Source organism: Diuraphis noxia, unplaced genomic scaffold, assembly GCF_037042655.1.
Source record: "Diuraphis noxia isolate RWA-SAM2 unplaced genomic scaffold, SU_Dnox_SAM2 contig0005, whole genome shotgun sequence".
NCBI lineage: Eukaryota > Metazoa > Arthropoda > Insecta > Hemiptera > Aphididae > Diuraphis > Diuraphis noxia.
In genome coordinates this window covers 32,181,287-32,197,188 of record NW_028301715.1, presented here as the reverse complement: position 1 = coordinate 32,197,188, position 15,902 = coordinate 32,181,287, and the positions used below count along the sequence as shown (strand labels likewise).

The following is a 15,902-nucleotide window of genomic DNA, read 5'->3' as shown; positions in this document are numbered from 1 at the left end:
GTTATTTTTCTTTTATTTTTCTTGAGAATACATAGTGTAGTATTCATTGTGATTCCAAGACTATAATTTTTTCCAAATTTTTTTTTTGGTTCTAAAACATCGTTTGCCTGCGGTCGCCAATACCCCCTATCCATTTTTATTTTCAAAATATAGCTCATGTTTATTTTTCAGGTCACAATTTTCAAATATTTTTGACCATGTGCAACTAAAAACTATAATTTTATGATGAGTTAGTTATTGTTCTTTTATTTTTCTTGAGAATACATAGTGTACTCTTCATTGAGATTCCAAGACTATAATTTTTTCCAAATTTTTTTTTGTTTCATAAAAATCATTTGCCTGCGGGCGCCAATACCCCCTTTCCATTTTTATTTTCAAAATATTACTCTAGATTATTTTTGTGGACACAATCCTCAAACTTTTTTACCATTTGCAACTAAAAACCATAATTTTATCATGAGTTAGTTATTGTTCTTTTATTTTTCTTGAGAATACATAGTGTAGTATTCATTGAGATTCCAAGACTATAATTTTTTCCAAATTTTTTTTTGTTTCTTAAAAATCATTTGCCTGCGGGCGCCAATACCCCCTTTCCATTTTTATTTTCAAAATATTACTCTAGTCTATTTTTGTGGACACAACATTTAAACTTTATAACCACTTGCCACTAAAAACTATAATTTTATCATGAGTTTGTTATTGTTCTTTTATTTTTCTTGAGAATACATAGTGTAGTCTTCATTGTGATTTCCAAGACTATAATTTTTTCCAATTTTTTTTTTTGTTTCTTGAAAATCATTTGCCTGCGGGCGCCAATACCCCCTTTCCATTTTTATTTTCGAAATATAGCTCATGTTTATTTTTGAGGTCACAATTTTCAAACATTTTTAACCATGTGTAACTAAAATATAATTTTATCATGATTTAATTATCCTTCTTTTATTTTTCTTTAGAAATCATAGTGCAGTCTTCATTGTGTATCTTAAGACCATAATTTTTTTTTGATCCTTTAAAATCATTTGCCTGCGGGCACCAATACCCCCTTTCCATTTTTATTTTCGAAATATAGCTCATGTTTATTTTTCAGGTCAATATTTTCAAATATTTTTGACCATGTGCAACTAAAATATAATTTTATCATGAGTTAGTTATTGTTCTTTTATTTTTCTTGAGAATACATAGTGTACTCTTCATTGAGATTCCAAGACTATAATTTTTTCCAAATTTTTTTTTGTTTCATAAAAATCATTTGCCTGCGGGCGCCAATACCCCCTTTCCATTTTTATTTTCAAAATATTACTCTAGATTATTTTTGTGGACACAATCCTCAAACTTTTTTACCATTTGCAACTAAAAACCATAATTTTATCATGAGTTAGTTATTGTTCTTTTATTTTTCTTGAGAATACATAGTGTAGTCTTCATTGTGATTTCCAAGACTATAATTTTTTCCAATTTTTTTTTTTTGTTTCTTAAAAATCATTTGCCTGCGGGCGCCAATAACCCCTTTCCATTTTTATTTTCGAAACATAGCTCATGTTTATTTTTAAGGTCACAATTTTCAAACATTTTTAACCATGTGTAACTAAAATATAATTTTATCATAATTTAATTATCCATAATATTTTATTTTTATAATTTTTCTTGAGAATACATAGTGGAGTCTTCATTGTGATTTCCAAGACTATAATTTTTTCCAATTTTTTATTTTGTTTCTTTAAAATCATTTGCCTGCGGGCGCCAATACCCCCTTTCCATTTTTATTTTCAAAATATTACTTTAGTTTATTTTTGTGAACACAATTTTTAAACTTTTTTAGCCACTTGCCACTAAAAAACATAATTATATCATGATCTAATTAACCGTTCTATTTTATTTCATTAATTTTTCTTGAAAATACATATTAAAGATTTCATTCTGTATTCTAAGACTATAATTTTTTCCAAATTTCTTTTTTGAGCCTTAAAAATCATTTGCCTGCGGGCGCCAATGCCCACTTTCCATTTTTAATTTTAAAATATAGGTCTAGTTTATTTTTGTGGACACAATTCTCAAACTTTTTAACCACTTGCAACTAAAAACTATAATTTTATCATGAGTTAGTTATTTTTCTTTTATTTTTCTTGAGAATACATAGTGTAGTATTCATTGTGATTCCAAGACTATAATTTTTTCCAATTTTTTTTTTTGTTTCTTGAAAATCATTTGCCTGCGGGCGCCAATACCCCCTTTCCATTTTTATTTTCGAAATATAGCTCATGTTTATTTTTGAGGTCACAATTTTCAAACATTTTTAACCATGTGTAACTAAAATATAATTTTATCATGATTTAATTATCCTTCTTTTATTTTTCTTTAGAAATCATAGTGCAGTCTTCATTGTGTATCTTAAGACCATAATTTTTTTTTGATCCTTTAAAATCATTTGCCTGCGGGCACCAATACCCCCTTTCCATTTTTATTTTCGAAATATAGCTCATGTTTATTTTTCAGGTCAATATTTTCAAATATTTTTGACCATGTGCAACTAAAATATAATTTTATCATGAGTTAGTTATTGTTCTTTTATTTTTCTTGAGAATACATAGTGTACTCTTCATTGAGATTCCAAGACTATAATTTTTTCCAAATTTTTTTTTGTTTCATAAAAATCATTTGCCTGCGGGCGCCAATACCCCCTTTCCATTTTTTATTTTCAAAATATTACTCTAGATTATTTTTGTGGACACAATCCTCAAACTTTTTTACCATTTGCAACTAAAAACCATAATTTTATCATGAGTTAGTTATTGTTCTTTTATTTTTCTTGAGAATACATAGTGTAGTCTTCATTGTGATTTCCAAGACTATAATTTTTTCCAATTTTTTTTTTTTGTTTCTTAAAAATCATTTGCCTGCGGGCGCCAATAACCCCTTTCCATTTTTATTTTCGAAACATAGCTCATGTTTATTTTTAAGGTCACAATTTTCAAACATTTTTAACCATGTGTAACTAAAATATAATTTTATCATAATTTAATTATACATAATATTTTATTTTTATAATTTTTCTTGAGAATACATAGTGGAGTCTTCATTGTGATTTCCAAGACTATAATTTTTTCCAATTTTTTATTTTGTTTCTTTAAAATCATTTGCCTGCGGGCGCCAATACCCCCTTTCCATTTTTATTTTCAAAATATTACTTTAGTTTATTTTTGTGAACACAATTTTTAAACTTTTTTAGCCACTTGCCACTAAAAAACATAATTATATCATGATCTAATTAACCGTTCTATTTTATTTCATTAATTTTTCTTGAAAATACATATTAAAGATTTCATTCTGTATTCTAAGACTATAATTTTTTCCAAATTTCTTTTTTGAGCCTTAAAAATCATTTGCCTGCGGGCGCCAATGCCCACTTTCCATTTTTAATTTTAAAATATAGGTCTAGTTTATTTTTGTGGACACAATTCTCAAACTTTTTAACCACTAAAAACCATAATTTTATCATAAATTAGTTATTGCTCTTTTATTTTTCTTGAGAATACATAGTGTAGTCTTCATTGTGATTCCTAGACTATAATTTTTTCCAAATTTTTTTTTGTTTCTTTAAAATCATTTGCCTGCGGGCGCCAATACACCCTTTCCATTTTTATTTTCGAAATATTGCTCATGATTATTTTTGTGGACACAATATTTAAACTTTATTAGCCACTTGCCACTAAAAAACATAATTTTATCATGATTTAATTTATTAATTTTTCTTCAGAATACATAGTGGAGTCCTCATTGTGATTTCCAAGACCATCATTTTTTCCAAATTTCTTTTTTGATCCTTAAAAATCATTTGCTTGCAGGCGCCAATACCCCCTTTCCATTTTTATTTTCAAAATATAGGTCTAGTTTATTTTTGTGTACACAATTCTCAAACTTTTTAACCACTTGCAACTAATAACCATAATTTTATCATGATTTAATTATCCATAATATTTTATTTTTATAATTTTTCTTGAGAATACATAATGGAGTCTTCATTGTGATTTCCAAGACTATAATTTTTTCCAAATTTTTTTCTGATTCTTAAAAATCATTTGCCTGCGGGCGCCAATACCCCTTTTCCATTTTTATTTTCAAAATATTACTCTTGTTTATTTTTGTGGACACGATATTTAAACATTATTAGCCATTTGCCACTAAAAAACATAATATTATTATGAGTTAGTTATCGTTCTTTTATTTTTCTTCAGAATACATATTGCAGCCTTCATTGTGTATTCCAAGACTATAATTTTTTCCAAATTTTTTTTTTGTTTCTTAAAAATCATTTGCCTGGGTGCGCCAATACCCCCTTTCCATTTTTATTTTCAAAATATTACTCTAGTCTATTTTTGTGGACACGACATTAAAACTTCATAACCACTTGCCACTAAAAAACATAATTATATCATGATCTAATTATCCGTCATATTTTATTTCATTAATTTTTCTTGAGAATACATATTTAAGATTTCATTGTGTATTCTAAGACAATAATTCTATCCAAATTTCTTTTTTGAGCCTTAAAAATCATTTGCCTGCCGGCGCCAATACCCACTTTCTATTTTTATTTTTAAAATATAGGGTTAGTTTTTTTTTGTGGACATAATATTTAAACTTTATTAGCCACTTGCCACTAAAAAACATAATTTTATCATGATTTAAGTATCCATCATATTTTATTTTATTAATTTTTCTTGAGAATACATAGTGGAGTCTTCATTGTGATTTCCAAGACCATCATTTTTTCCAATTTTTTTTTTTGTTTCTTAAAAATCATTTGCCTGCGGGCGCCAATACCCCCTTTCCATTTTTATTTTCAAAATATTACTCTAGTCTATTTTTGTGGACACGACATTAAAACTTTATAACCACTTGCCACTAATAAACATAATTATATCATGATCTAATTATCCCTCATATTTTATTTCATTAAATTTTCTTGAGAATACATATTTAAGATTTCATTCTGTATTCTAAGACAATAAATTTTTCCAAATTTCTCAAAATTTTTAACCACTTGCAACTAAAAACCATAATTTTATCATGAGTTAGTTGTCCTTAATTTATTTTTCTTGAGAATACATAGTGTAGTCTTCATTGTGATTTCCAAGACTATAATTTCTTCCAAATTTTTTTTTTGTTTCTTGAAAATCATTTTCCTGCGGAAGCCAATACCCTCTTTCCATTTTTATTTTCAAAATATTTCTCTTGTTTATTTTTGTGGACACAGTATTTAAACTATATTAGCCACTTGCCACTAAAAAACATAATATTATCATGAGTAAATTATCGTTCTTTTATTTTTCTTGAGAATACATATTGCAGTTTTCATTGTGTATTCTAAGACAATTATTTTTTCCAAATTTTTTTTTTGTTTCTTGAAAATCATTTTCCTGCGGAAGCCAATACCCTCTTTCCATTTTTATTTTCAAAATATTACTCTTGTTTTTTTTGTGGACACAGTATATAAACTTTATTAGCCACTTGCCACTAAAAAACATAATATTATCATGATTTAGTTATCGTTCTTTTATTTTTCTTGAGAATACATATTGCAGTTTTCATTGTGTATTCAAAGACTATAATTTTTTCCAAATTTCTTTTTTGTTCCTTCAAAATCATTTGCCTGCGGGCGCCATTACCCCCTTTCCATTTTTATTTTCGAAATATAGCTCTAGTCTATTTTTGTAAACACAATTTTTAAACTTTATTAGCCACTTGCCACTAAAAAACATAATTTTATCATGATCTAATTAACCGTTATATTTTATATCATTAATTTTTCTTGAGAATACATATTAAAGATTTCATTGTGTATTCTAAGACTATAATTTTTTCCAAATTTCTTTTTTGAGCCTTTAAAATCATTTGCCTGCGGGCGCCAATACCCCCTTTCCATTTTTATTTTTAAAATATTACTTTAGTTTATTTTTGTGTGACACAATTTTTAAACTTTTTTAGCCACTTGCCACTAAAAAAACATAATTTTGTCATGATTTAATTATCCGTCATATTTTATTTCATTAATTTTTCTTGAGATTACATATTAAAGATTTCATTGTTTTCTAAGAACAATTTTATCCAAACTTCTTTTTTGATCCTTATAAATCATTTGCCTGCGGTTGCCAATTCCCTCTTTCCATTTTTATTTTCAAAATATGGGTCTAGTTTTTTATTGTGGACACAATTTTTAAACTTTTTAACCACTTGCAACTAAAAACCATAATCTTATCATGAGTTAGTTATCCTTCTTTTATTTTTCTTGAGAATACATAGTATATTCTTCATTGTGTATTCTAAGACTATATTTGTTTCCAAATTGCTCATATAGTTTACTAGATTCCTTTTTATTTTATATACATACTTCAGTCTTCAGTGTGTATTATTATGTTATAATTTTTATAATTTTAGATTCTTTTAGATACCATCTAAAAATTAATGAAATAACGGGAATTTTTAAGCACAATCAGTTTTCGACAAAATCAAATTTGGTTTTTGATGTAACTTGAAAACAATTGACCATAGATATATACATGTTTTACCGTATTTATTTATAAGGATATCTTATCCACTATGCAATTTTCAAAACATTTCTACTTAAGTTGATCTATTCATAGGTATTTTCAATTTTCGATCATTATTATTTTTTTTAAATTAATATCGAGAATAATGTATTTATTATTGGGTAGAAATGTTAGAAAATTTAACACAAGGCTCTTAACATATGTTACAATAGCAATTGAAAAATAAATGAAATTCATGGTTTTATTTTATAAGCATTCAAAGTTTTAATTTTGACAAAATACTTAAAAATCACAAAAGTTCCCAAATTTTTTTAAGCTAGAAATTCATTAAAAATTTTCTTTTTAAATTTTAGATTTGAAAATTTAATACATGATTCCTTACAATTTTTTCAATCTTTATCACAAAGAAAATGTTTACTGGAAATTCAAATTACATTTTCATAAGCATTTGAAATTTAAATTTTTACAACATTGGATTTTCACTGGATTTCACATTTAGTGATTTTGTTATTTTGGTGTTACTCTAAAAAAACGATTCATGGACACTTCCCCGTCTGCCATTTCCCCGTAGCCACTTCCCCGTAAGACATTTCCCCGTCCATATTATATTATTTATATATAATGAATTTTAAAAAAAGTAATTCTTAATTTATTGAACACGTAAATATTACATAATATACATTGTCGAGCTGTAATAGTAATAATACATATAATGAATTAAAAAAAATATAAAATATCGTAATCTATGGATCACGTAAATAGGTATAAGGTATATCATATAATGAATTTAAAAAAATATAAATAAATTTAATCTTTTGACCACGTAAATTAAATAATATATAAATAATACAATTAATTTATAAAAATTACCGTTGTTTTAATTAATTTTATAGCTCTAAATTTTGATCGATGCCAATTAAGTACTCATCCAGATCACGTTCGTCATATGTAGATACAATATTTTGTATACGTCTAGCAACTTCGCGATATTTTTTCTTTTTTTGCTGGAGGTTCTTGTCCAGCAATGAATTGGTTAACTTTTAATTCAGTTAACTGTTGTTCTTTTTTAACACCCTCAATAAGTCGCCATATGGTAGGATGAGACGCAGCTAATAAAGATGAGAATGATCTATGCCAACCTTCAATATTATTATTTGTTTTTGGCAAACCTGCTTGTGTAGTATCGTATTGGTTCCATAATTTTAAATCGAATATTGGAGGTCGTCGTATATTTCTTCTAGTTGGTCTCCCAATCCACGTCTCTTCAAAATAATCAATTAAATGGATTAATAACTCTTCATTATCTACAAAAAACTGTTGAGACATCAATTCGTTGAATTTCTCAACAACATCTGACACAGGAACAAAAGCTAAAGCCATTAGCTACTTTTTTTTCAAAGCAAAATCTGCATTATTCGTATATTTTTTACGTATTTCTGGAAGGCTTTGTATTTTTCGCCATAGACATTGACCAAAATGAAAAAAACAGCCTCTCATTTGTGTACCAGTATAAACATTAGTAAATGCTTCAATTAGACCATGTTCAAAATCAGTCATTATACTAATCGGACTTAAATTTTTTTCCAAAATCAAAAGTTCACGGGCAACTCGAGTATAACTCTCTTTTGATTTGTTAGGTAAAAGTACAAAAACTAATAGCAATACCGCATTATATTTTATCGCATGTATGGATAGAATTTGAGTAAACAAATGTGGTGCTGATTTAAACGTGCCATCTATAAACCAACTTTGCTCAGACGCTAAAATCTTTAAATTATTTTTTGTCGAAAATAATAATAATAATCTATTATTGTCATCCACGCCACTATCGTATAGAAGAAATTTCTCGTTGTCTAAGGTAATATTATATGGTTTAAAAATAATTAACTCTGATAACATACTCGGGTTTGCTGGAGGTGAATTTTTTCGATGCCTTTTTCGTTGAATGGTTTTTTTCATTGCATTAACTGTTGGTAAGGCGGCAGATACTGCTTGAGAAGAACATGACATTTTAGCAACAATTTGTAGTGGAGTTGACTCAATTTGATTCGACATTTCTTTTGTTTGTGCAATACATTTTTTAACACCAATTTCCTCATTATTTGGCGTATGATTATGCAGATCGTCTTTATGAAAAGTAACCTCACTATTTTTAGTATGTGCCCTTCCACGGCATTTATCAGTATTGTATTTTATACATTTCCAATAAGTTTTTTGTTTTTTTTATATAATCTTTTTCAAAAATATATCCTGAGTACACTAGTAAGTCTTTTCCTTTTGAACTTTTCACGTAATTTAAAGACATTGTAAAAATTGTTAATGAAGTGAATTAAAATAACGCACTATAACAATAAGCAAAACAACGGTCAAACATGGACGGCGTAAAACAAAATTAATTGAACATCAAAAGCGGATTGACGACTGAACTGTAGGCCCGTCATCAGATTCGTCGTCACCGTATAAGTCGTAGATAATATTACAGACAATCTATAATGTGTGTTGACTATTAGTTTATGTGCGTATTATTTGGGTTTGCACCGATGGCGAAAAATATCTATACAGTTTGAAGTCGATTTCATTTAGATTAATGGACGGGGATATATCGATATGTATACGTGATGTATAGATAGTACGAAATCGGAATTTTTATATTATTCTTTCAAGATATCTATTATTACTATTACAGCTCGACAATGTATATTTTGTTATATTTACGTGATCAATAAATTATGAATTACTTTTTTTAAAATTCATTATATATAAATAATATAATATGGACGGGGAAATGTCGTACGGGGAAGTGGCTACGGGGAAATGTCTGACGGGGAAATGGCAGACGGGAAGTGACCTGATACGGTATCAGTGATACCAAAAAAACCGCAGATACTTGAAATTTTCACTGAATGTTTATATAACGATTTTCTATATTAGTTACTTTTTTCAAAATATGTAGATTTGTTTTGTGCTATTTACTGACATTTTAATTTTTTAACTTTTTCAGTTTTTTTTTCTTTAAAAGTATCGTTTGAACCGGGTCAAACTAATTACCACTGTGATTAAGTACAAAAGAAAGATTTTTTTTTATTTATTTGACGAAACATTATATTTACAATCTGTATTTACAGTTATACAATAAGTAAATGTGATGGTGATTGATTGGCAGGAAGGGGAAGTCGCCCAGTGACGGCACACCGTGGAAAGTGAATTAAGGAGAGAGTAGGTCCCTACACCAGTTCCTTTTCAGACGTCTGGGTGTATTACCTGGAATTTGATTGGATGAATGTTGGATGATTATAGGATTAGAGTGAGTACTGAATGTTTTATGTGTTTTTTTGTAGGTTATACTGGCATGGCTGTTTAAGATTGGAATGCAGATGTCTTTATGAAGTGACTCATTGGTAATATACCAAGGGGCACCTGATATTAGACGTAGACTAATAGACTGAAATGCCTGAATTGTTCTGGTATTTGAGGGTTTGGCTGATCCCCAAAGTTGCATGCCATAGTACCACATGGGTCTTAAAAGAGTCATGTATATTGTTCTTTTGGTTTTTAATGAGAACTTTGAGCGGAGTAAAGGCCTAAGAAGGTGGAGTCTTGTATTGAGAGCTTTACGCTTGTTTTTTATGTGGGGACCCCATGTAAGGCGTTTGTCAAAAATTAAACCTAAATAATTAGTTTGCGTGGAAGATGGAATTTGAGCATTAACAATAAAAGTTGAGGGACATTCTAAGGAACGAAGGTAATTTGAGAGGATTTATATGGATTAACTTGGATTTTCCAGTAGTGAAACCAGGTGTTTAGCAGTTAGATGGTTTGGGATTTTTTGGGCAGCTTGGACGGGAACGTTGTCGCTAGCAAAGAATAGCAGTGGCATCCACAAACGTACAAAGAAGTGTGTTTTCGTTTAGAGGTAGGTCAGTGGTAAAGACGTTGAATAGGAAGGGACCTAAGTCACTACCTTGGGGAACACCAGCAGTTGCTATTTGAGAGTTGGATATGGCGCCGTTGATTTTTGTGACAAAAGTTCGTTGGTTTAGATAAGATTTTATTAGTCAAACACAATTGAAAGATTTGCGAATTTTTTGTACATTACTTTTCGCGTGACCATGATGATATCGAACCACTGATAATCGAAACCAGGCGGTTTGTGCGAATTTTCGTAGGCAAAAAGAGTGTCGATCGAACAGAGTTAAACTAACTACCACTGTGATGAAGCCGTACTATTGCAATTAACACGAATTTGTTGTAGATTACATATAGCGTGACCATAACAGCGTCCGACCGCTGACATAATCAATCACACTTTGCACGCCGAACTATTAAGAGTAACTTGAAATTGTTGTACATTAATTTTCGAATAATCATGACGACGTCGGGCAATTGACATAATTAAACACACCGTACACGCCGAACTATTGTGAGTAATGCGAGTTTGTTGAACGTTACTCTTCACCTGACGATGACGACGTCGGACCGCTGACATAATTAAACACTGCGCGCACGCCTACTATTGCGAATAACTCTAAATTTTTCTTGGTTACTTTTCGCGTAAAGATAACGAAGTCGGACTGAGGACGTCGTTAATCACTACGCACACGTCGAACAATTGTGAGTAACGCGAATTTGTTGAATATCTGTGGATTTATCCAACTGATTTAATGTAATAATCTATATCGATTGCCAAAGTCGTATAAAGATTCTAACATTTAAATTAGATAGCAAAATAGTAATAAACGAAAAGCATCCTGCTTTTTGTAAACTTTTAGTTTTTCATAGATCACATAAATATCAACACTTTAATACAGCAGTATCTGATGCGTTTCCGTGTCACCGTAGGAGTGCATACACGTAGCTGACTCCAACACAGCCCAAAATAATTGATATTTAAGGTAAGTTTGTTTTCATACCTATTCTTTTGCGGCTTATTAAATTGTATACAAATTATGTACACGTTCATACACTTTTACACTTTTACAATGGTGATTTTTCCAGAGTTCTTCACCTATGCATTTGATACTAAAAACTTAAATACCCGCAAAGATCATGACCTTTTTAAATATTTTTTTTTTTTTAACTTTATTTTAAAAACACACAATCTGTAAATTAAGTTAACAATAACGATGTCAAACCACTGACAACCCAAACCATGCGTTTGACGCCGTACTATTGCCAACAATAAAATTATAATTATAAAATACTTTACGCGTGACGATGACTACTTCAGTCCGCTTGAATATCCAAACCATGCGGTGGTCCCCGTACTATTGGGAATTTTTTCGAATTTTTTGTATACATTAATTTTTGAGTAATCATAACGACATCGGACTGCTGAAATAATCAATCATAGGGCGCATGCCGAACTATCGTGAGTAACGCTAATTTGTTAAGTGTTTTATTTCGCGTGACGATGACGATGTCGAATCACTGATAATCAAAACCATACGGTTTGTGCGAATTTTTGTAGGAAAAAAGAGTGTCGGTCGAACAGAATCAAACTAATTATCACTGGGATGAAGCCGTACTATTGCAAGTAACGCGAATTTTTTGTACATTCCTTTTCGCGTGATCAGGGGCGTAGGTATAGATTATTAATGGGAGAGAGTTCGACTTAAATTATTAGTAATAGGCTAACGTGAAAAAAACCAAATACAAATACAGTATAGAACCCATTTAAGACGCTCTTCGAGGGACCAGTTAAAAATAGCGTCTTAAGCGGGAACATAGAGCGTATTATCCAGAGTTGATTACATGTTAAATGTTGTCAAAATCAAGGATTTGTAAAAATGAGCGTATTATCCGAGAAATCGGCTTAAGCGACGTACCGCCAATGTGTTATAGGTTACATATCACGTTACTATGATGATATCGAACAACTGATGATCAAAACCATATGGTTTGTGCGAATTTTCGTAGGAAAAAAGAGTGTCGTTCGAAGAGATAGGTAGTCAATCTAATTACCACTGTGATGAAGCCGTAATATTGCAAGTAACGCAAATTTGTTGTACATTATATTTCGCGTGATCATGCGACGCCCTACGGCATACACAATCAATCACGCCTCGCATGCCGAACTATCGTGAGTAACCCTAATTTGTTAGGTATACGTTTCATTTCGCGAGACAACGATGACGTCGAACAGCTGTCAATCCAAACCATGCTATTGACGCCGAACTATTGCGAGTAACGTGAATTTTTTGTACGTTACTAAAAAAAAAGTGTTGTCAAACAGAGTCAAACTAATTTCCACTGTGATGACGCCGAACAATTGCGAAAATTGCTAATTTAGTGTACAAGTGTTTAATCATTAGAAATAATAAAGGAGGGGGATTGGCGCCCACAGGCAAATATTTTTCAAGAATAAAAAAAAAAAGCGGGTAAGTGGATGTTGCTGTACCTTAGGGGGTGGGGTGGACCTCTGACAAGGGTAGGTTAAATTTGAATGCAATGATAGGTATCATTGTATATACGAAAAACGATTCTGAAAGGAAATGATTTGTCAGTCTAGGATATTATATTATATTTAAATATTGTCATATATTCTATTTTGAAACAAATATTTTATTTTTCAATTAAGACGCATTTTGCATAAGGCATGGTTAATCAATTTTTCCAAAAACATTGCGTTTAGTTATTAATTCATTCATAATACCTTATATTATCATAGATATACATATATATACCAGGTTTGAGGATAAATCGTTATCATTACGCGATTTCATAAAAACTTAAAACTCAAACGCTCAAAACATTTTTTCTGTAATGACGCTTCAGATTTTCTCTATAGCTATTTGAAACAAAGCTTATGGAAAATTTAGTAGTGTATCATGCCACAATAAATTCATGCACATGAATTTACAATTTTTAAAAGAGCTGAAGACAGTTCTTTCAAAATGTTGTAGGGTACTAGGTAAATAGCTAGGTAGGTACCTACATAACTAAATGTTTTTAAAAAGATTAAAGATTAAAAAAATAGTTATTGACTTTGACACGATTTAATATATTATACAAGGGAATATACTATATTGGTATCTAGGTACCTACTGAATTTGTAATGATTTAAAAGTATTTATCATTATCTTTATTAGTTATTAGTAATTACCTAATGTTTTGTTAATAGCCAATGGGTCCCTAACGATATTTATTTTTTTGGCTTGTGCTCTCCATCGCTACTTGGGGGGAACTTTCCCTTCCGGTAATCCTACCCCCAAGATATGAGTGTTGAATACTTTAATTAGTATTTTAGAAGTAGAAAATCTATATTCTATATATTACAGAAATAGCATTCGTAAAGCATATTGGCATAATCTTTATAATGACTAATTTAAAGAAATTTTAATATTCATATTGATAATACATTACACATTTACACTAATCAGTAGGTAATGAGGTTTATCTATAGATACTAGTATATAGCTATATAAACTATTGGATATTTGATTATGAATAGGTACATAACTAAAACTAAATAATTTAAAATAAACTAATTAATAATTTGTTGTTGTATGGAAAAGTATAGACTAAAACATCCATTATTAGGTCCAGGGATATAATATAAGACTGAGTGAGCACCTTCCGACTTTCAAACTTCAATCCTTTTCCTCACTTCTAAAATGTTTTTAATTATTATACCTACCTTTTTTACGATTGTATATAATTTTATATCATCTGAAAATATGTAAGTATATTAATATATTTATCAAAATAAGTAGGTACCTAGGTAATGTAATGTAATTATTATTTAAATCTATGTATATTGTACACGTGTGAAAATGAGATCTTTGATAACTAATAAAGATGTTAGGAACCACTCCGCATTTGATAGTCATGCGGTTTTTTTTTTTTAAATAGATATAGTACCTTAGAGAGCCTATATATAGAGTAGGTACCTATAAACCAAAATAAATAAGCGGTGAGGCCTGATGGGTATATTATCATACCGACTATATCTTTATGTAGCCAATACCATAATGTAGAAAACATAGAATTATAATTTATATTTTAAGTCTGTGGTAGAAAAAGGATGTTTTAATACAAAAAAGTGCTACTGCCTACTGCTCTGACGAGTATAGTGGTGGCAAATCATATAATAAATTTATATCACATCAGTAAATCATCCAAGGGTCATTAAAAATTAACCAATGGACTGAACAAAGCATAAAGAAAAATTTGATAAATGAAATAACTTTTGTGCTAATTAATATTTTTTTTCTATAATTTGTTGATGCTGCGCCTGCAATTGTCATAGAACTTTTGTTAAATTTATAATTCTGAAAATATGTTATTAAACTATACCTATACGTGTAAAATAAATAAAAATATTGATCAGAACATAAGTTATTTCGTTTGTCAGATCTTCTGTTGCATTGTATGACGTATTGACATATGTTGTTAAGACTATACAATCAGAACTTGTGGCAGTTAGGTACGCTTTTATAGTATAGTGAACCGATTTTTTTATCATGGGCCCACGTGAATTATAAATACATGACAATTCAATTCACATAGTGTATTAAACCACGTGTGGTTATTTTAATAGTAATATTTCAGAAGTATAATTCATATACCATCAAATATATTACTATTTATATGTTTATACTTTATTACTTTACCTATATTACACCTAATTTTTTTTTTTTTTTAAAGCACCAGTGAACTCAATTAGAAATCACTTCGTTCGGAATCTAAAACAGTGACCAAATATTATTAGGTATATACCTATACAAAAGAATACATTATAATATCAATTTCTATGATATTATATATTGTTAATAATAGTTAAATAATAAGATGGATTTGTATTATAATATTATATTTTCTGATGTAATGCAATGCATGTTACATTATTCCTAATTAAATACCTACATGGTAAGTTGTGTAACCGTTGATATTAAAATTAAAATTGTGAACAATATATTAACATCATTACCAGGTACCGAGTACTAGTATACCTATAGTAGTAATTTAATACCTTTTTATAGATTTTGGTATTAATCATTCATAATGTATATGTAAGTAAGTAGTTATATAGTACCTATATAGTAGGTATGTTAAATATTCAAAATTACATTTATGTTACTTATACAATATGTAAAACTCAAATCACAATTAGTAACACCCTGCCTACATTTGTACCTTTATTGTAGCATTATGTAATAAGTTTACTCTGACCTTCAAAATATGTGATTTAAAGTTTTTTATAAATTTATAAACAGGTTAACAGAAGTACTTATTTATTATATTTTGTGGTATTTATGTCCATGATTTTATGTCATTCTTTGAGTAGGTGCCCACACTTATTTTTATATTAATTGCATATAGTTTACTGTTATAACTTTGAATCATGTTTGGTGA

The 15,902-nt window shown here is 29.2% G+C and overlaps 1 long non-coding RNA gene across 1 annotated transcript in view; it reads left to right on the top strand.

Annotated features, from left to right (window-relative positions):
- The window catches only part of LOC149055199 (uncharacterized), a 107,584-nt gene extending 92,261 nt beyond the window's left edge, over window positions 1–15,323 (top strand). Inside the window, exon 4 of the long non-coding RNA XR_016191857.1 lies at window positions 15,195–15,323. This is a non-coding gene — a long non-coding RNA (uncharacterized LOC149055199). The remainder of the gene's footprint in view (window positions 1–15,194) is intronic.
- The last annotated feature ends 579 nt before the right edge of the window (window positions 15,324–15,902 follow it).